The sequence below is a fragment of the Bufo bufo genome, chromosome 5 (genome assembly GCF_905171765.1).
Source record: "Bufo bufo chromosome 5, aBufBuf1.1, whole genome shotgun sequence".
Lineage (NCBI taxonomy): Eukaryota > Metazoa > Chordata > Amphibia > Anura > Bufonidae > Bufo > Bufo bufo.
The window spans coordinates 397,554,545-397,578,623 of NC_053393.1; positions in this window are offsets into that span (position 1 = coordinate 397,554,545).

The following is a 24,079-nucleotide window of genomic DNA, read 5'->3' on the forward strand; positions in this document are numbered from 1 at the left end:
GACTAAGCAACTCCTGGTATTCACTAGAGCCCTAGAAGGTAGGGTTAGGCTTTGCCGCAGGAAGTTGCCAGGGTCCACTCTGGAGCGTGAACTAGACAGTGACAGCAGGAACGAATGGACAACAGGTACCAGAAGGTACCGACGGCACATAGGCAAACATAACAGACAGACAAATACAAAACAGGGCAACTAATAACTAGTGATGAGCGGGAGGTGCCATATTCGATTTCGCGATATTTCGCGAATATTCGCATGAATATTCGTGTTATATTCGTCAAAATCGAATATTCGCAATTATTCCAATTATCACGAAATTATTTTTTCGCATATTGCGAAAATTTATCTTGATAGTATAAGGCAATGTTCCTATGCTAATGACTATGGCTAGGCTAATATGTGTATTTTACGAAATTTCGTAATATTGCTCTAACTTCGTCTCTTAGAATATTACGAATATTCTAAAAGACGAAGTTAGAGCAATATTAAGAACATTTGCAAAAGTCGAAATTGCGATGCGAGTAATATAACACGAAATAGTCGCATGAAGATTTAAACTTAGCACTGCTATATTCCATATTCTAGCCTAATATGGAATATAGCTGTGCTAAGTTAGCACTGCTATATTCCATATTAGGCTAGAATATGGAATATAGCTGTGCTAAGTTGAAATCTTCATGCGACTATTTCGTGTTATATTACTCGCATCGCAATTTCGACTTTTGCAAATGTTCTTAATATTGCTCTAACTTCGTCTTTTAGAATATTCGTAATATTCTAAAAGACGAAGTTAGAGCAATATTACGAAATTTCGTAAAATACACATAGATTGTATTTAAACTAATATACTGCTATAGTAATAATTTTTAATAGTGTACATATTTTACAAAACTTAGGTTCAGAAGAGGCAAAAAAAAAATTACAGGAAAAAAAAGGGATTATAGCACTATATTAGCTAAATTACAATCTATATGTGTATTTTACGAAATTCCGTAATATTGCTCTAACTTCGTCTTTTAGAATATTCGTAATATTCTAAGAGACGAAGTTAGAGCAATATTACGAAATTTCTAAAAGACGAAGTTAGAGCAATATTAAGAACATTTGAAAAAGTCGAAATTGCGATGCGACTAATATAACACGAAATATTCGCATGAAGATTTCAACTTAGCACTGCTATACTCCATATTCTAGCCTAATATGGAATATAGCAGTGCTAACTTAGCACAGCTATATTCCATATTAGGCTAGAATATGGAGTATAGCAGTGCTAAGTTGAAATCTTCATGCGAATATTTCGTGTTATATTACTCGCATCGCAATTGCGACTATTGCGAAATTTCGTAAAATACACATATAGATTAGATTGTAATTTAGCTAATATGGAATATAGCAGTAAGTTGAAAAAGCCACTGACTGGAGCAGCCAGGAAGCCAGGAATCTAAAGGACAGGTAAGAACAACTTTAGGGAAGTGGGAAAGAAAAAAATATAATAAAAAAAAAAAAAAAAAAAAAAGAATATTCGATTTTGCAAATATATAGAACGATATTCTAAATATTCGCGAAATCTCAAAATTGCGATATTCGAGAAAAAAATTCGCAATTAGAATATTCGCGCTCAACACTACTAATAACACAAGCAGAAATACATAGCAAGGAAACAGGAGTGACAATGAGCAGAGAAGGACTTGCTCCACCAGTGGTATACTGCGTGGCCTTGCGCATAGCACTCTGCAGCTAGGCGCATGCTGAACCGAGACATATGAATACACACAAAGTAACTAAAACATAACTGGCAGAACAGATAACAGAAAGACAGGAAAGAGGACATCAAAGAGGACGGGAATGAACAAGTAGGGAAACCCACAGAGCACAGACAGACACGGATCCCATGGGTCAGCAGCATGGGAGAGAGAGTACAAACCAGGAGCAGGACAGGACAAGACAACACAGGAGAGCTGACCCAGAACTGAGGAAACCTCAGCCTTATATACAGGTTCCATGGGTGCAGCAGAGAGACCACACCCATGGAGCAGACAGAGGATTAACTCCTAATAGGAACACAGGGGAGTTAACCCATACAGAACCACAAATAACACACAGAAACAAAACTTCAGCGAGGAGCGCCGAACGAGCAAGGACGGAAGGTCACAGCCAGAGATAGTGGCTGTGACACTGACCTTTGTCAAGTTGAATCAGTTGTGGATCAGCCAGTATTTCCACCCACCAATGCCTGATGCATCAGACTAGATCATCCATGGTGCCTCATGAACACTTTGACAAAAGAGACCAGTTTATTCTGGCTACCTGCTTCAGCTACTATTCTGATGCTGCCACCTGCCTGATGCCACACATCTAATGCCAAGTGCTCCTTCTTGCACCCACCATCGTCAGCTGGTACTGTTATTACCACCCACCTCCGCACTGTGTCAATGGGTCACTCTGTGGTCTCCTCATGCTGCTGCCACCTCCACACTATGTCACCTTGCCACTCTGTTGTCTCCTCATGCTGCTGCCACCTCCACATTATGTCACCTTGCCACTCTGTGGCCTCCTGATGCTGCTGCCACCTCTACTCTATGTCACCTTGCCACTCTGTGGCCTCCTGATGCTGCTGTCACCTCCACTTTATGTCACCTTGCCACCCTATGGTCTCCTGATGCTGCTGCTACCTCCCCACTATGTCACCTTGCCACTCTGTGGCTGATGCTGCTGACATCTCCACACTTTGTCACCTTGCCACTCTGTGGCCTCCTGATGTTGCTGCCACCTCTACACTATGTCATCTTGTCACTCTGTGGCCTCCTGATGCTGCTGACACCTCCACACTATGTCACCTTGCCACTCTGTGGCCTCCTGATGCTGCTGCCACCTCCACACTATTTCACCTTGCCACTGTGTGGCCTAATGATGCTGCTGCCACTTCCACACTGTTATTGTGGAACTCTGTGGCCTTCTCCTGATGCTGCTGCCACCTCCATACTCTGTGATTGGGCCGCTCTGTGGCTTCCTCCTGCTGCTCCTACCTCACCACTATTTCATAGGGCCACTCTGTGGACTTTTTATGCTGTTCCCACCCTCTTCACTTCATGACTGGGCCACTCTTTTTCCTTTTTGGCCTGGTTGACATCATCATTTATTTGACCCTTCTTCTTATCTGTCAGAAGGAAGGAAAAATGAGACGCACAACGGATCCTGTCTGTGTAGCAATTATAAGGACTGTATGGTCCCATCAGAATTGGCTTATGATTTGGTAGCCAAAAGCAGGAGTGGGTACAAAACATAGAAGACATGCAAATATTCCATTCACGTGTCATCTCTGTTTTGGATCCACTAATTTTTTTTGGCATTAGCAATACTGATGGATTACTGACCAAATGCTGACCGAGTGAAGGCAGATGCTCAACAGACAGAATCAGTTTTTTGGAGCTTATTGTTCTGATAGATCAGAAAAAGGGCAAAATAATCAGTGATGTCAACACAAACTTACTGCTGACACCCTCTCCACTCTGTCGGGAGGCTCTAATTGTATAAGTGTTTTATAGAACAGGTTCGGTAGATATCTATGTGGAATCAGCTGACGACGGTGTAAAAGGAGTGCGCTTCTTCTTGGCGCTAACATCGACCTGTAAGGCTGAGTTCATACTTGAGTTAATTGATAAGTTTTGGCTTCATGACTGCCCAAATAAGTGAAGTGTGCAGTGATTCTAAGAGCGACGCCTGTCATCTGCATGTCATACTAACTCACAGTATTATTTCACTACCACAGCGGACTCCCTATGTGTGTTACTGCAAGGCACAGTGTTATACACCACTATAAAGGCTCTCTGCAGCCAGGAAATAGGCATTTATTAAAGTGATTTGCTGTGAATAATTTATTTCAGAAAATTCGGCGAGGCGGCCAAAACGAATTTTTGAAAAATTCGCTAATCTCTAATTGTGTTGCTAAAAAGATTTGGTATAAGTTGTATTTTATTCTTTTAAATTCCTGCTTTTTTGAGTCCAGTGGGCAGTCCTATAAAGTGATTGATTGCTATTTGTGTGTGCATAGAGAGGTATCTGCCAATCACTATGTAGAACTCCTAAGCAAAGAATGAGCTGAAAGATATACCGAGTCTTTTCCTACAAAACTAAATAGCAATCTGCTCCGCTCCTCCTGCACCTTAACATGCTGCCTGCAGATGGGTATGCATTTTCAATGTGACAGGATTATTGGAATCTGGACATGTTTTTTTTTATTGCATTCTAATCATTTTGGTGAAAAAATTTGTTTTTTCAATTGGTCTTTATTAAAAATTCTCAACTCTTTTCTCTACAGATATCAGTGTCTGTGTATTTGCATCTGCATTTTAAGGGTAAGATGTTAATTGATTTCCCTGCTGATAATTAGGGACTGATATGCTATCTAATGAATATTGATGTAGAATGCAACATAATTATAGCTCAACAGTAAGACAAAGCATCAGCATATGTTCCACGTGAGGAAAAAGCTCCAATAAATAAGTGCATAAAAGAAACTGTTCTTTAACTTAATAGAACCATTGGTGTTTTCTTGCCTTAGATACTGAAAGGCATCTGGCTCTTTTTCATATGGATTATTCAGAAGAATAACAAACATTGTTGTACAGTTTGGGTATATACATTTCAACCTGGGGATATTAACCTAATACAGTAGAAAGCTGGTGGTTGGTGAATAAAAACCACATTACATTGATTAAAGGATAACTGTCATATTTTATTTATTTTTTTGCTAAAGTGTAGGGCAAGTGATAAGTAACAATTTTGCAATAGACTTTATTTAGCCAAAACATTTATTTTTGGTAGAAAACTGGGGCTGAAATGGCCCTTAGCAGCACTCTTCAAAAGAGCGTTGCTAAGGGCCATCCATCTCCTATTAGAAAAGGGGAGACGGGCAGTGCAGACGCTGTGCTTCTTCCTCCCGTGCTTCCCTGGGAGACAGAAGGCTGGGCACAGGAGTCTTAGGAGTTAAAATTACATTTATATTCCCCCTTTCTATGCAATCTAATGCTCCGTTACATTCACTGACCTGCGATCCCTGTGATAATAATTCATGAAGCAGCCGCCGGAAGTAGAAGCACTGTGAGCAGTGAGCCAGCTGCTGCTTCATGAATTATTATCACAGGAATCGCAGGTCAGTGAATGTAACGGAGCATTAGATTGCATAGAAAAGGGGAATATAAATGTAATTTTAACTCCTAAGACTCCTGTGCCCAGCCTTCTGTCTCCCAGGGAAGCACGGGAGGCAGAAGCATAGCGTCTGCACAACCCGTCTTTTCTAATGGACGGATGGCCCTTAGCAACGCTCTTTTGAAGAGTGCGGCTAAGGGCCATTTCAGCCCCAGTTTTCTACCAAAAATAAACGTTTTGGCTAAATAAAGACTATTGCAAAATTGTCTTTATTTAAAGGTTTACAAGTAATATCAGGAAGTATTACTTTACTGAGATAGTAGTGGATGCATGGAATAGCCTTCCTGCAGAAGTGATAGCTGCAAATACAGTGAAGGAGTTTAAGCATGCATGGGATAGGCATAAGGCCATCCTTCATATAAGATAGGGCCAAGGGCTATTTATAGTATTCAGTATATTGGGCAGACTAGATGGGCCAAATGGTTCTTATCTGCCGACACATTCTATGTTTCTATGTTACCTGTCACTTGCCCTACACTTTAGCAAAAAAAAAATATATATAACAGTTATCCTTTAAGACTAAAAGACTACCATACAGTGGCTCTGTAGTTAAAGAGGTTGCCCCACTGGTCACAAGAATGGGGGCCAATGCTCAACGTTTGAATGGAACTGTAGACATGCACAGAGATATCTGTATGCAAGCCCATGGCTATTTCTGGCAGCCTCATGGAGCTAAATGGAGTGACAGCATGCATGAGTGACCGCCATTTTATTCAAACGGGAAGAGAATAGGCCCACCATATGAAAAGGTAAGCTTTTGAGATCTGTTCTCCTGGCATGGTGCTGCATAATGGCTTTAGTTGCTGTGCTGCTGTGTCTGTGGGTTGGTATTGTCCAGTGCCAAGAGGGCTTAGCCTGACAGCAGAGGTGCTGTTTGGCTAATGGGTTTTGCCGCCTGCAGGTGCTATGTTGCACCGACACTGGTTGCCACATTGTGCTATGCCTAATTAGAGTAAGGACCTACTTAAAAGTAGCAACTATGAGTGGGCCTATGCAGTTTGATCAAAATATACACTAAGTGTATGTCTGATATACATATTTATTAATTATATACAGTATAGCAGCAATAGATCAATGCATGACATGTGCAATCCATGTCTTTTTTTTCCTCTAAGGTTTTCTTATATATGAACAGAAATGTTAGTCAGTAAAAATATGGATGATAAAGTAGATATTTGCAGCTATCAGTCAAATGAACATCAGAAAAAAAGGTAAAAGTCCAACTGAGAATTTGCATTTCTGTAGTTTGTTGGCATGTGTTCAGACATGTTGGCAATGAATGTGGCTTGTGATTCTATTTGTAAGACTGATCAATCACCGTACTTTCACTTAAAAATTTTCCAGTTTGCATAATGGCCTTTAGTTAGATAAGTACCAATCATGTAGTGGTATCATGATCCTGCTAGTGCTATACAGTGGAAATGAATGTAGATATGCTATGCTGGTACATTATGTGTATTTGATAAGGAGGAATTCATCATCCTCTGAGCACTGCAATATCCTGCACATGACAGCATTATAAGGATGTAATGGAATACATACTGTAATAGACATATTTTATGGTATTTTTATATTATATTGTACATGGAACCTAGTCTTCATGATGCTTATCTAAATGCTGCTATTTAACTCTTAATTTTAAATCCTATACAGTATAATGATATTAAGGTCATTATAAGATCCCTTTCACACTGCAGCCATTGATTTTGATTGTTCTGGGCCATAATCTGCGTATGTCTGACCCAAATGGGGCCAAACAGATCTAATTGACTATAATGAGTTTCATTCAGTTTTCCGTGCAGGAGTCTGCTTTTTTTAGCGTATTAAAAGTTCTGCATTCAGGGCATTTCTCTCATTTTAACAAATGAGGCAGTGGAAAAATGGCCCAAGGGTCATTGAAAAGGGTTTAGGCAGAAACCCATTTATCCTGTGTGGGAGGCCTGGTTTGATCCCTCTATGTACGCCACTGGCTGCAGCCCCATTGATAAAATGTGTACAGCCCGTGAAGTCAGCTGTGTACAGAGAAGTAGAAACGTGCGCTTTAGGAGGGTAAAGTGTATTAATAATACAAAAACATTAATAAACTATATTATAAAAACTTATTAGGGCATTAGGGACATGTTCACAAAAATGTTCACAAAAATGCATACAAAAGTTTAGTTACTCTTTAACAAAGCTGGTGGATATTATTGTGATCTATATTAAAAAAAACATCTAACATCTATAGCCAACACAACCTTTCTCTTGATGTGCACTATAGTTTTTTTACACACATGCGTTCTTAAAAAACACAAAAACTTCCATATAGTGGAACCATATGGTGGTACATGGATTGCATAGTATGGAACCATAGGGACTTTGTGTGACAATATGCAGACCCTATTCACATGGATCTGACCTGAACTTGAGGACCTTAAACTAGATGGTGGAGAAGGCATGGAAGATAAAAATATGCTTCCTGAAATACATTTTCATATTTTTTTTACATGTTTTTAGTTACATTTCTAAATGGCATATAATGCTAGCTTCACTTGATCGTAATGCGGATTTGAAATATGGACATATCACAGATGATACTGCATCAGTATGGCATCAGTATATCATCAGTTTGGCATCAGTGATGCAAGTGTAAAACTTAAATTACATAAGAAAAAGCACATAGTAAAAACTGATTGTAAAATTCTGAATATATATATATGTTTTACAGCTAACAGTAGCCCAGGTAAAAACTTTATTACCTGAATGAGATGACTGCATATTACTCAGTTTCAAGTTGCCGACAATTGCTGAGCATGAATTACTGCAGTCTTGGATTCTAGGCACCCAGAGTCGGTCATTTTGCTTTATAGTCGAAAAATTTAAAAAAATATTTTTATTTTTTTAAATGCAAATTAATAAAAGAAAAATCTTTACATTTTGGTTTTTCTATTCTTGTTTCAGAATTTTCCACAAAATCTAAGCACCTGGCTATTTTGTTTTGTATGGCATCCCATGGCCAATAGGTTCCAAAGGTAATTAAGCAAAGCAATTTGTGTTCAGACACATTCAATCAGATAAGTATACAGCATGAGTAAATCTGCACCTCAAAAGAATTCTAACAGCGTAAGGTGCAGGGACTAATAGAAGAAAGAAACAGAAAATCACTCAGACTCCCACACAATAATTTTGACCATGACTCCAGGATGTCAGTAGAACATTACATTGTATACATCACCATTATGAAATAACCAAGAGCAAGCAACCCAGTAAGTCATTTATATTAGGCACAAACTGTCAGCCTGACCTGGGTTTCACCCTCTACATTTATGTGCAAAGAGAAACGGGAAAGAATGAGATGAAAGCTCCAAATACATGTGCACGCTGTTATGCTGCAGGATAAGATTTCCATATGCATGGGAGATTAATCTGCAAGACGATAAATTTATTTGGATATCGTTACATTATTTTCCTACCATTATGAGCTGAAACTTATACTGGTTATGAGGCTTTAATGTTTCAGCTGAGTAACATTTTCACTGTGTGGGTGATTTAATGAAGATATGAAGATGTCAATTACAGCGTTGCATTGTGTCGAATTAGCCAAACAACAATGATTTTGTAATTTTCTGTTCAGGGTATTGTAATGGGCTCATGACAAATTAAATTGTTACAGTTACACTGAATAGTATAGGATTCACATCAAAGCTTAAGGCACTGACCAGTTACAATAAAACCCTCTGACATCTGGTTATGCACTGTAGACTTCTATAAATCTGTTGACTTCTGCTTGCCAGGAAGGTTATGGAGGGTCAAAACAAATATTCTTTTTAGTGACAGCAGAAAAGAATACGAAAAATTAAAACATTCAAGTACATTTTGAGGCTCTCTAGACTTTTAATCTTCTCATCAAATTAAAAGACAGTCGCTGAAATCTTATCTGCATTCCCCAAACAAATATCCGAAGACGGGTTTACAAAGAGTCATTTGGACTGGGATGGGAAATATTTTCAGTCATGTATATCATATGTATTTTGCATGCTCCTAAGTGACTTAGTATTCTCATCACCATTTACAAAGACTAAAATTGCCTTGAATTCATGATAGGTAATGTAGTTGAGTAGAATGAAAATCAAAGATGCAAATGATTTGCAGAAAACATTCTTAAAGATCCTCTTTCAGGATGATCAACCCTATTAAACCAGGTATATTGCCTAGTAGGGTTGAGCATGCTAAGTAATTAAACAATAGGTGTCTTTTTTCTATAGGGTTAATAGTTGTAAGGAGATATATTCATTTTTATATTTATTCAAATGGCCGTAGTGCTTGGAGCACAGTTACTGCTACACCTCTCGGTGCTCTGTCTCCTACCTCCTCACCTTTAAATGACAGGGGAGCCTTAGTAATTGGTGGTCCATAGTAGTAAGCTATTGCAGTCTATGGTATAAGCGATTGAACAATCGGACATTCAAGTCCTCTAGGGCATTGATTCTTAAGTTGCAGTGTGCATACCCAAAGGGGTGGGCACCGCAGGATAAGGATGGTACAAGGGAGGGCCTCCCGACATTCAACTTTAGCGCTGTTCTTAATGTTTCCCTGATCTGCCATTCAATCAAATGGGCTACAGGCACTAGGCCTGAAACCTTTCAGAGGATGAAGCAGGCAGCAAAATAATGTCCTTACCATCACGACCACCTGACATGGGCTGCAACAGCTTGGGACGTAGCCTGGAAGAAGCCTGTGTCTTGCACTGCATTGGAGACCGCGGAATGAAGGTGAGTATTTAGGTTTGTTATTTTCGTTTGGCAGCATTCTCTTGGACCACTGTTAATTATTTCAATTGATGGGAATTTTTGGGACTTTTGGTAGGACTATTTCTGTGGGGGGCACCCTGGCACAGTATCAGCTTAGCATAATTATCTTTAGGGGACACTATGTTTACGGCACTATATACTGTCAGGGACACTGTTTTTTGCAATTATTTTTGTGTGACAATAAATATTGAAGGAGGCACTATCTGTGTGGTACTTGTATTTTCTGGCGGATTACCTGTTTATCCAGTATAATATTGGTGAGCACAGCGGGCACAGGTTTGGCAGGATGGAGTGGCAGGATGAAGTGTTCAGAAGGTGGGAAAGACCATGGAAAAGGAACTTAAATTTGTGTGACAAACTTTGCATAGGCAAGCTATGGCTAAAAGTAAACACAGTGGCCCAATCACAGAGTTGTGAGGGTGGCAACAGCATGAGGAGAGGTGGGGGCAAGAGCAGTGGCAGTAACAACACAAGATGGTGGCAGAAGGAGAAGATGGTAGCAGATGCAGCATGTGTATGGTATCAGGGGATAGCATCAGTATAGTGGCTGAAGCATGTAGTCAGAATTAACAGGCCATTTTTCACAGTGTTCTTGTGTGGCAGCACACTGCAGTCAGAACATTACTGCTAGAATGATATTCTCTGATGCATCTCCTGGATGATCCACGTCTAATTTATTTTTATACAGGTTAATCTCTCAACGTTTTGTGTTGAACGACAAATTTTCTTTGTGGTAACTATGACCTCTGGCTCACTTGTCCAGGGAAATCTTGGCCAGTTGCAGGCACAATTAAAGTTTGGCTGCCCAGTAGTCCAGGGGATCTTGGATCTGGGGTGACAAGTATGCCACCACCTGCTGGTTGAGGTTCTGCTCCATGTCCTGCTGCTGCTGCTTGGTTTCTTCATTAGGCGGATGAAGAAATGTGCTCACCTGAGATTGAAGAGTCAAGTTACTGCTGACAGAGCTTGTGCTGCTCCTGCCCCACCTCCCCACTCCAGCAATCATGGCAGTGGAGCATGAGCACAGAAGGTCCCCCAGGTCAGACCTTCGTAAGGATGGGCAATGGCGCACATAGGCAGCGACCAACTAACTACATAGGATGTCTCGATACTAGTTAAGTTTATCATTCCTCACAGCAGGTGTAAAAAAGGCCCCCATTCTGTCGGGGTCATCTGCCTGGTATTCCTCATTGAACTCCAGCTCTTCCTGCTCCTCCTGCTCCTCCCCTGTCACTTGTGCAGAAAACCACCTAGTTCTGTATACATTTCCTGGGCATTAATGTCCTCCTCCTTGTCCTCCTCCTCCACCAGTTCAGCCCCTACAGGCATCTGCTTGAGGATGTGAAGGAGTGGAATGCCATCATTCATCCCGTAGTCCTGGCAAGTGTAATTAAAGTGGCCTCCTCAAAGGGCCAGAGCAAATGACAGGTGTCAAATGTGAGCTGCCACTGGCTAACGTCGAAGTTACACAAGGGAGTACCCCTGTCTGCCTGCATCATCAATACATCTTTCACAGCCTTTCTTTGCTTATATAGTCAGTCTAACATATGGAGGATGGAGTTCCAATGTGTGGAAATGTCGCATATGAGGCGATGCTGTTCTGCCTTTGCAGCTCAAGAGGGTGTGTTTTGCATGGTAAGAGTGACTGAAGTGCATGCACAGTTTCCGGGTCATTTTCAAGACATCTTGCAGTTTGGTAGAAGACTTCAGGGACTGGGTTATAACAAAATTAAAAACGTGCACCATGCACATGCCGATAGTATGTTCTTCCCGTTATCGGTGATCGATTGCTGAAGAAATGCGTAACGAGAAGTTGGATTAAGATGAGGAGGAGTATCAGGACCAGTAGATAGGAAGGAAATACAGCTCCTTTATGCTGAGGTAGTGGAGCCTTGATTGCTGGAGAAGGGGTGTGGGCCACTGGGAAATGCAGCAGTTGCTACGTCAGGCTGTACTACTACATTAGCGTTACAGTTTTCCTGGGCCACTTTATGTCAACACTCCATGTGTTGACGCAGGGCCGTGGTACCAACATTAGCACCCTGTGCTTCAGCTTCTGCCCACAGATACTACATATGGCAACGCTTACATCCTCCACAATTTTTACCACATCACTGCATGCTGACTGCCTGCCGCTGCCTCTATCATACCATGCACCACTAGTTGTTTCCGGACAGATAGGCTACTGAAAAGCAGACAGTTTACCCCAGGCACATTTGGCTCAAGATCTCACACTGCTGCCACCCTGCTGACTCACAGCCACACTTGCACCCTGCTGGCTCAGCCACCCTGCCACCCTACCGCTGTTTCATGGGAAAGTTGCCATCCTCACCCCCTGATGATGAAGCCTCCTTTTCACCCGGCTACCACGTGTGATTGGTTTCATGATCATCCACTATGTCTGCTCCTCACTTATGTCACCCTCACCAGTCTCATAGCAGTATCCCTGACCTCTCACAACACCTGCTCCCACGCGACTCTTATCATCACAACTTGAAAGCCTACAAGAGGAATCACCTGACATTTCCTCCAAATCTGGGCTGGGCAGTAGCTGCTAACTGTCCTCAATAAGCTCGGCCTCTCTGAAAAGCGGAGCAGAGCCGGCAGCATACAATTCTTCCCGAGCAGAAGGAGCAGACAAAGAAAGAGGCAGGTTCAGGACAGGTGAGGGCATAGAGCTTGTTCCTGGGCTATACCAACTAAGTATGGTGTCAGAGGAACCCACCGACTCCTGGCTGTGGGTGTCTGATGTTAGTTGAGATGATGTTGAAGACCGAGTCAACCATTCAAGGATAGCTGCATTGCTGGTCAAACATGACCGCTGGATGACAGTGGCAGCTATGGCCTGTTGCTGCAGCTTCTGCTACGACCCTTTCTTCTGCTGATACTTCTGCTTGCTCCAGCTACATTTCTACCACTGCCCATTCCCTCAGAGGGACCTGTCATCTGTCTGTTTGACATTCTATACAGTAACAGTAACTGTATATGTAAGTTTTTCAATGTGGACACTCCGATAACAGTAGTATTATACACCCCAATTTGAGAATCAAGGCGTAATAGATATGTATATTTATTAAACAAGGGAGACATCCCAATAACAGTTAAATTACACTACTTATTCACCCCAATTTGAGAATAAAGATAATACATCTGCCTATCTACTGAACAAGTGGAGACCCTAATAACAGTTAAATAACACTACTTATTCACCCTAATTTGGGGCATAATAGATATGGTTATCTATTAAACAAGGTAAGGACCGTAATAATAGTAAAAATAGACAGCTTATTTACCCCTATTTGAGAATCAAGGTCTAATGGAAATACTTATCTATAAAAAGGCACCACAATAACAGTTAAAATTACACAGCTTATTTACCCCAATTTGACAATCAAGGCGTTAAAGATCTGCTTATCTATTAAGCAAGGTGGGCCCCCCAATAACAGTTAAATTACACTACTTATTCACCGAAATTTAAGAATCAAAGCGTAATAGAATTGCATATCTATTAAACGAGGAGGACACCCAAAAACCAGTTAAATTAGACAGCTTATTCACCCCAATTTGAGAAGAAAGGTGTAATAGAATTGCTTATGTATAAAACGGGTCGACACTGTTCAATTAGATAGCTCTATGCAGGGATTGATGCAAACTGAGCTGTCTCCTATGGAACCCTATGGAACCCGCTTCTGATTACACAATCTGCACTGTCTTTGTAGTCTCCCTTTGCTTTCCATATGATCTTCCTAAAGTATGTAAAAACTCTCCATATGATCTCCCTACACCAGGGTTTCTCAACTCTGGTCCTGGGGACCCACCTACCAGTCATGTTTTCAGGATTTCCTTAGTATGATAGGTGATAAAATTAGTGTCCATGCATCAAGACTTACCAGAGATATTCATTCTGTAGGATATTCTCAAATCCTGACTGGTAGGTGGGTCCCGAGTAGTGATGGCCTTGAGGTTCACCCGGCGGTCGGTTCGCGACGAACTTTGAGTGTTTGTGATCCTCCGAACATGCGAACATATGGCGATGTTCACGCGCGCCATATTCTTTTGCATTGCGCCGAACTTTGACCCATGACACATCCATCAGGTGGGACAGGACAGCCAATTAAGACGTTTCAGCACATGGACACACCCCCACCCTATAACAGAACCCGATCTGGCTGCCTTTTTACATTCTGAATTTTGTCAGTGTAAGGAGAGGTTGCTTTGTGGAGCAGGGACAGGCTGTTAGGGACACCAAACGCTAGCTAATAGGGCCACAATATGCCTTTTAAGGACTGGTATAGATGTGCTATCGATAGGTGTGATATACAGAGGGGTGTGATATACTTATAATATACTTTCTAACATAGAAAGTATATTATAGTGCATTTGTACTATGCAGCAGTTGTGTGCGGTTCTGCTGTGATACCGCAGCTATATAGAGGGACAAACGCTATTGCAACGGGGTGTGATATACCAGTTGCCCCCCAAAAAAACTAATTGAGGCAAGGGTGTGATATACCTATAATATACTTTCTATATAGTGCATTTGAACTGTGCAGCAGTTGTGTGCGGTTCTGCTGCAATACTGCAGCTATATAGAGGGACAAACGCTATTGGAACAACTAATTGCAACGGGTGTGATATACCAGTTGCCCCCCAAAAAAACTGATTGAGGTAGGGGTGTGATATACCTATAATATACTTTCTATATAATGCATTTGAACTGTGCAGCAGTTGTGTGCGGTTCTGCTGCAATACCGCAGCTATATAGAGGTTCAAACGGTATTGGAACAGCTAATTGCAATGAATGTGATATACCTGTAGACCCCCCCAAAAAATGATTGAGGCAGGGGTGTGATATACCTATAATATACTTTCTATATAGTGCATTTCAACTGTGCAGCACTTGTGTGTGGTTCTGCTGCGATACCTCAGCTATATAGAGGGACAAACGCTATTGGAACAACTAATTGCAACGGGTTTAATATACAGATGGAGCAGGGTTAGCACTCCAGCTCTTAACTCAAATTTCTTAACTTATTGCGTTATCTTGAGACAAAAGCCATTGAAAAGCAATAGAAGGTGTTTGCTTAGATTAGATAACACAACTCAGAAATCTCCAAAACCAGGAGTGTTAGCTCTACTCCATCCATACCAGTTTTAAAAATGACAGGCAGAGGAAGAGGCAGGCCGTTCCGCAGGGTTGGGCACGTGCACCAGGCCGGAACCTAAGAGGGAAGTTGGAGAAGGCACGTGCGATTACTTAAAATGACGCACCAGAGTTGGTTGAGTGACTCACTCGGCCCTCTCGCTTCTGCACCCTCCTCATCCTCTGTATCTGAACCCTCCTCACTCTTAGCTATGTGCACCCCAAATTCCACCACCACCACCATAGCCCCTACACATGAGTCAGAGGAATTATTTTCCCATCCATTCCCAAACCTTACCGATGCGCAGCCATGCTTGACATCGGATGAGGAAGAGGAGGTAGCAACGGCCGCCACCCAGAGGTCTGACGACAGTACCCAGATCAGCCCAAGAAGGGAAGTCCCCACTGTTGCTGCCTACTCTGAGTTCTCAGATGTCAGTGTTGGCGAAGGTGAGAATGATGAAGTGTCGATGGATGTCATGTGGGTGCCCACAAGAAAGGAAGGGGAGTTCAGAGGGAGAGATGGAGCAGCAGAGAGGGAGGAGAAGTAGGCGAAGCAGGCAGAGCTCACAGTGCAGAGGAGGCAAAAAGCAGACTGCAAATGTATCTGGAGCTAGTCATCCACCATGCACGTCACTTTTGGTGCTTCCAGGACGCTGGCACATGGCTCCACAGTGTGTTTTTTTTTAATGTGTCAGCTGCGGACAATAGTGTTGCCATCTGCAGCCTGTGATGTCAACGCATAAGTCGTGGTAAGCCCAACACTCACCTAGGGATGACCACCTTAAGAAGGCACCTGGCCTCCCACCACCGATACCAGTGGGAGCAACGCCATAAGAACACACAAAGCCACACTCCTGGCACTCCACATCCTGCCTCTTCTTCTTCTCCTAATCCTCTCTCCTACCATTTGTCCTCCACTCCACCTTCCACCGTGCCATCATCGCGTTCATCTGGCATAAGGCAGGCTTCCGTGGCCCAAATATTCAAGCGTAAAAAGATGATGACGCCGGATAACCCTATTGCGCATTGGCTGACCGATGGCTTGTTGGAACTGCTAGCCACCAACTACTGCCATATAAACTGGTGAACTTGGAGGCCTTTAGAAAATTTTTGCAATTGGCACACCGCAATGGAAGGTCCCCGGAAGGAAATATTTCTCCCAGAAGGGCATCCCAGAGCTATATAGTCACGTTCAGCTGCAAGTGAATATATCTCTGGCACGCAGTGTCGGTGCCAAGATACATCTGACCACAGACGCGTGGTCTAGCAAACATGGGCAGGGAAGGAACATAACTTTTACTGCGCCCACTGGGTGAACCTTCTGAAGGCTGTCAGGCATGTAACTCGTGGCTCGGGTGTGGATTTGGTGTTACCGCGAAAGATTGCATGCAGGCCTGCCTCTTCTTCTCCTCCTCCTACTGCATCCTCCGTCTCCTCCTCAGCTGACTCCTCCTTTTCCAATTCTACCGCCTCTTCTGCTGCACCCCTCAAGTTTCCCAGAACCTATTGGACGTCTCAGGTGAGCTGCTGATGTTGTGGAAGCCAAGAGTCACAGGCCGATCAGTGGCTAATCCCGCTCAATTTGACAGTTGGTAAAGTGGTGTGCACAATGGTGCCAATCTGCTGAGCGCGCTGAAACAGGGCAAAATGACACATGTGCCATGCATGGCACACGTCCTGAACTTAGTGCAGCGATTTGTTGCCAAATACCCCGGGGTCCAGAACGTCTTGCGGCAGGCCAGGAAAATCTCTGGCCGTTTTAGAATATCTTACACAGTCATGGCTCGCCTTGCTGACGTTCAGCGGCGACACCACTTGCCCGTCAGACGTCTGTTTTGTGACTGCCCAACACGCTGGAACTCCACCTTGTATATGCTTAATAGGCTGCTTCAGCAGCAACGTGCCATTAATGACTACCTGTACGAACTCTGCTGCACGACAGGTTCTGGGGAGCTTGGTTTCTTTTCACCGTGCCAGTGGCTGCTCATGCGCGATGCATGCAGACTTCTGCGGCCATTTGATGGATCAGCCTGAAATATGATTTTTCACTTTGATTTTGAGTATCATTCCAAATCCAGACCTCAATGGGATGTTATTTTTGATTTACATTGATCATTTTTGTTTTATTGTTCTCAATGCATTCCACTATGTAATGAATAAAGATTTTCAACTGGAATTTTTAATTCACTGAGATCTTGGATGTGGTACTTTAGTGTTCTCTTTATTTTTTTTAAGAGTGTATATGAGTACAATACAATACATCTGAACATTACATTGAACCAAATAGCATTCATTACAATAAACAATTTTGCAAGTACCATATTCTACACTTCTTGGCCCTTACACCCATAATATTTTATATTGCTAGGTCAGTTGGAACAGACCAGCCAGTTTACTGCAGTAAGGAATGCATGTGTAGAGAGTGGCACACTGGACTGTGCACACAGAGACTAATCCAGGAGGTAGAAGACTGCTGGTCCAGATCCCTCTACAAGGACATGAGGTCAAGAGGGAATATCAGCTAGTCATTATTGTATAGAGGACAGAACTTTAATATCTATTGCAGTACTTTCATTTATTTTGCTGTTTTTGCATGTTTTATACATAGTCAAAGTCTTCCTTACTACATAATTGATCTCATTGGTTGTTTCACTGTCAACTTCATGTGACACTCATAATATAGTGTGCATATTTTGTGCACTAAGATATGTGGGAAGTAATGAGACATAAAAGACAGCTCACAGTTGGTCTCAATCTTTGGGGAAAGGAGAAACTTGTGGATTTGTAATAACTTTCATGTTTATCCATGGGGGTTCCAGTAATGGATTTTCTAACATTTTAGTCTTCGCTTTTAATACTGATTTTTGTGTAAATATTCAATTTACTGCTTACTTGGAAATGTGTAATTTTTAAAGTGAATATAAATATATTAGTGGTATTATAATAATTTTCAAAATAAAAGTTTTATTTCAATTCTTCAACACATTAATTAAATTGTATGGGAAAACTTGCTGGGAAAAGTAAGTAAGGAAAAGGTGTTCACCTAATTTAAAAGATAAACAGTTCTATTCCGCCTTGATTCTCAAATTGGGGTGAATAATCTGTCTTGTTTGACTGTTATTGGGGTGTCCACCTTGTTTAATAGACAAACAATTCTATTAGGCTTTGATTCTCAAATTAGGGTAAATAAACTGTTGTGTTCTATTGTTATTGGGGTGCCAACATTGTTTAATAAATAAACATTTCTATTTGGCCTTGATTCTCAAATTGGGGTGAATATACTGTCTCCTTCAACTGTTATTGGGGTATCTACCTTGCTTAATACATAAGCAATTCTATAAGGCCTTGATTCTCAAATTGGGGTAATTAATTTGTCTTGTTCCACTGTTATTGTCCACATTGATATTAAATAAGTTATTTTGCATACAGTGAGGAACAGAAGTATTTTAACACCCTGCGATTTTGAGAGTACTCCCACTTAGAAATCATGGAGGGGTCTGAAATTTACAATGTAGGTGCATTTTTACCCCGAGAGACAGAATAAAAAAAATAAAATCAGGAAATCACATTGTGTGATTTTTAAAGAATTTATTTGTCTTGCACTGCTGAATAAGTATTTAAACACCTGAGAATTCTGTCTCTCAAAGACCTGTTACTGTGCCTTTTAAAAAGTCCACCTCTACTCCACTCATTAATCTAACTTAGTAGCACCTGTCTGAGCTCTTTAAAGCCCCCTGTCAACCCCAAGTCAGTCAGACGCAAACTACTACCATGGGCAAGACCAAAGAGCTGTCAAAAGACACCAGAGACAAAATTGTGGACCTCCACAAGGCTGGAAAGGGCTACAGGGCAATTGCCAAGCAGCTTGGTGAAAATAGATAAACTGTTGGAGCAATTGTTAGAAAATAGAAGAGGCTAAAGACAACTGTCAGTCTCCCTCGGACTGGGGCTCCATGCAAGATCTCACCTCGTGGGGTATCACTGATGACAAGAAAGGTGAGGAATCAGCCCAGAAATACAAGGGAGGAGCTGGTCAATGATGTGAAGAGAGCTGGGACCACAGTTTCAAAGGTCGGTAGAACACTACGCCGTCATGGTTTCAAATCATGCATTGCACGGAAGGTTCCCCTGCTCAAGTCATCACGTGTCCCGGCCCGTCTGAAGTTTGCCAATGACCATCTGGATGATCCAGAGGAGGCATGGGAGAAAGTCATGTGGTAAGATGAGACCAAAGGAAAACTTTTGGATCTAAACTTCACTCGTCGTGTTTGGAGGAAAAGGAAGGATGAGTTGCATCCCAAGAGCACCATCCCTAATATGAAGCATGGGGGGTGGTAACATCATGCTTTGGGGGTGCTTTTCTGCAAAGGGGACAGAACGACTGCACTGTATTAAGGAGAGGATGAATGGGGCCATTTATTGTGAGATTTTGAGCAGAAACATCCTTCCCTCAGTCAGAGCATTGAAGATGGGTCGTGGCTGGGTCTTCCAACATGACAACGACCCAAAGCACATAGCCAGTATAACCAAGGAGTGGCTCCGTAAGAAGCATATTAAGGTCCTGGAGTGGCCTATCCAGTCTCCAGACCTAAATCCAATAGAACATCTTTGGAGGGAGCTGAAACTCCCTGTTGCCCAGCAACAGTCCCAAAACCTTACAGATCTAGAGGAGATCTGTGTGGAGGAGTGGGACAAAATCCCTGTTGCAGTGTGTGCAAACCTGGTCAAGAACTACAGGAAACGTTTGACCTCTGTAATTGCAAACAAAGGCTTCAAATATTAACACTGATTTTCTCCGGTGTTCAAATACTTGTGTTCAGCAGTGCAAGACAAATAAATTCTTTAAAAATCATACACTGTGATTTCCTTTTTATTTTATTTTTTTTATTCTGTCTCTCAGAGTGGGAATGCACCTACAATGTGAATTTCAGACCCCTCCATGATTTCTAAGTGGGAGAACTTGCAAAATTGCAGGGTGTTCAAATACTTCTGTTCCTCACTGTATACAGTTAGTGTTCCAGTACAGTACATCCAACAGACAGTTTCCGGGGCCCTCCACAGCAATTTGCAGTGGCAAAAATGTTGCTGTATCCGGCAGAAGTAGCAGTAGAAGAAAGGAGGGTGGTAGCAGCAGCCGCAACAACAAGCCATACACTGTAGCAGCCACTGTCATCCAGAGTTCATGTTTGACCAGCAATCAAACTGTCCTTGAATGGTTGACTCGGTCTTCAACATCATCTCAACTGACGTTGGACACCCACAGCCAGGAGTCGGTGGGTTCTTCTGACACCATACTTAGTTGGCATAACCCAGGAACAAGCTCTCTGTGCACTCATCTGTCCTGAACCTGCCTCTTTCTTTTTTTTTTGCTCCTTCTGCTCGGGAAGTATTGTATGCTGCCAACTTTGCTCCGCTTTTCAGGGAGGCTTATTGGGGACAGTCAGCAGCTACTGCCCAGCCCTTATTTGAAATAATGGTCCGCTGCTTCCTCTTGTAAGTAAGCAGCTGTTGTGAGCTGTCAGAGGCGCGGCCATGAGACTGGGGAGGATGACATAAGTGAGATACAGACAGTAGTGGATGATAATGTAGCTGATCGCACATCAGAGGTGGGTGAAGAGGGGGCTTCATCATCAACATCATCATAGGGTGAGGATGGCAGCTTGCCCATGAGACACCGGCATGGTGGCAGCATGCTGCTCAGCCAGCAGGGTGCAAGCGTGGCCATGAGCTATCAGGGTGGCAGCAGAGATCTGGAGCCAAACGTGCTTGGGGTAGAGCGTCTGCTTCACAGGATCCTACTTGTCAGGAAACAACTAGAGTTGCAAGGCTTCATCGAGGCAGCAGCAGGCAGTCATCAAGGATGGGGGCAAAATGCCATACTCGCCGGTGTGGGAATTTTCCATCAAGTCGCTCGAGGACGACAGCGTTGCCGAATTTAGGATCTGTGGGCAGAAGGTGAAGAGCGGCCAGGATGCCAATGTTAGCACCACGGCCCTGCGTCAATACATTACCATAAAGTGGCCTGGGAAAACCATGGCACTAATGTAGTGGTGGCACTGGGAGAGGAAGAAACACGGCGGCACTGCCCCCACTGATGAAACCGCCAGTAAATATCAAGGTCAGCGTTCATGCGGTATAAAAGTATCCAATGCGTGGTGCTCAGCAACAGAAGATGCCGCCTGAGGAAGTGCGATCCCACGCGCGAAACGGCCGTCGCCGCCTGCAACATCGTGTCCGCCCCTGGATCCTTCATGTATCAACTTCCAAGGAAGCTTCAATAAAGATACTTATCTACATCCTGGTGAGTGCCGCAACTCTGTTACTTTCTCCTCTTCATATTGTGAACCACTAATGTAGTGGTGCTGCCTAGCCTGACGCATCTCCCAGCGGCCCCCACCCCTTTTGAAGCAGTCAAGGCTACACTGCCTGAAGAAGAGGGAGCTGTGTTTCCTTCCCATCATCTGCTGGTCCTGATGCTCCTCTTCCTACTACTTGCCACTCACTTCACTATCAATCAATCACTGAGGTGATTGAAAAGAAAGAACAGTATGTATGTACTCATCCAATGGCGCAGAAGCTGAATGTGCTCCTGGCCAAGTTTCTGGTACTAGTGTTGATCACGAATATTCTAATCGCGAATTTCGGCACTTCGAGAATCAGCGAAAATCTTGAATATAGTGCTATATATTCAAAATCTCAAAATCGCAAATATTCTAGTTTTTCATCAGTAACCTCCCTTCTTGCTTGTGGGCCAATGAGAAGGCTCCAATATCTTTGTCACAGCTTAGCAACATCTCTAGGAACCAATAGAGAAGTTGCCTACCCCTTACTATATAGGAAGCTCCCAGCAGCCATTTTCTGCTGTTTTTTGCAATCCTTATTTAATTACATTAGATAGTTAGCTCATATATATAAAACAGATAGTTAGTGGGAGATAGTCAGTGTGCAATGAGCAGGACCGTGGTACGGTGGCCAATTATGCAGTGGGTCAGAGCTTGTGTATATAAGGCTATGATTTGTTCGTGATGCCAATTGCAGTTTGTGCAGGGTACTGTTGCAGGGCCCTTTAAGATGTGATAACTCACGTACCAGGTGAGGAATGCCAGAGTGGGGTAATGTCTCTGTGTAGTGTCAACTGTGTCTCCTACCTTGGTACGGCTGAACTCCTGGATCCTGGCTCACTTGCAATAAATTGAGTAATTAAGGGATTTTGGTAGCAGTAAATGAGATCCAGACTTGGGATATAATTCAACTTGTCTTTACTGGTTGCAGCATAAATCCATACGAGGTACAGCCTTAGTCTTTAGGTCCCAGCAGGTTTCTGGCAATGTATGGCAGGGATCAATATCTCTTCTGCTTCTATACTATATGCCTGGAGAATATGGCAGGAATCTATCTCTTCTACTCTGTCTATCTTCTGCTTAGTGTGGGCCTGACAAGCAGAGGTCGATTTGGCTTCTCCTGGTCTCTGGATAAGTTACTCACAGTTCTGCTCGCAGGGAATGTTTCGTCCTGGAGATCTGTAGTTCTGGAGATGCTGCTTGCTTTCTACCAGCACTGAGGCTGAAAGCTCAGTCTGGAGTTGGTGATCTTTGGTCTCAGCCAAGACAGATCCTGGTCTGGGATCCCTATTTCTGGGAGCTCCTACCAACACAGCCTTCCTAAAGCAGGGGTGGCTGGTACACTAACTATACTTCCTTTCCTCTCCATGAGACAGGACATGGGCCAGCCCACTTCTGCTCAAAGAGGGGGGAGCTAGACTGGAATGTACTATTCCAGTCTAGAAACACTAAACTGAACTAAGACCTGCTGAATACATTGCTGCCACCTGCTGGTGAACATGAAAATTACAGCAAATTATATGTAACAGGCTTGGATAATGCACATTATTGAGGATGTGATATTAACTGATACCAGATGACAGTACAGAAACACTTAACAGGTTGTAGCGGGGAGAAAGAGCTTAGTAACATAACTCTGGGATGTTACAAGTGTAGTTTAGATAGTGATATAGTGTAGCTGATAGGTTCCACTGCAGGGTGTTAGGTAGTGTGATAGGAATTACTGTGCACACTTATGTGTTACATACATGCTACAGACATAGTGCTGTGATGTCACAACAATACTTAGTGCACCAATCAGTAATATCTACTCAGATCTGATAAAATGTGAAGTTGTATGTATTGCGACAAAAAATTTGTGCATCATTAGTGCCGATTTGCTCAATCGCAAATATATTAGAGCACTCTATCAGGAGTTCTTCCTCACAGTCATGAAAGTTGCTGCCAACAATTTTCTCCAGTCTCAGGAAACATCTAGCAGCTTGATAAATGTAGCAAAAGTGAGCCATGACTGTATTGCGGGCACAATACTGGCAAATTACATTGCCGATTTTCGCAATCAAGAAAATTATGACTGGAGATCGCAAATTCTAGAATTTTGAATATAGTGCTATATATTCAAAATCTCAAAATCGCAAATATTCTAGTTTTTCATCAGTAACCTCCCTTCTTGCTTGTGGGCCAATGAGAAGGCTCCAATATCTTTGTCACAGCTTAGCAACATCTCTAGGAACCAATAGAGAAGTTGCCTACCCCTTACTATATAGGAAGCTCCCAGCAGCCATTTTCTGCTGTTTTTTGCAATCCTTATTTAATTACATTAGATAGTTAGCTCATATATATAAAACAGATAGTTAGTGGGAGATAGTCAGTGTGCAATGAGCAGGACCGTGGTACGGTGGCCAATTATGCAGTGGGTCAGAGCTTGTGTATATAAGGCTATGATTTGTTCGTGATGCCAATTGCAGTTTGTGCAGGGTACTGTTGCAGGGCCCTTTAAGATGTGATAACTCACGTACCAGGTGAGGAATGCCAGAGTGGGGTAATGTCTCTGTGTAGTGTCAACGGTGTCTCCTACCTTGGTACGGCTGAACTCC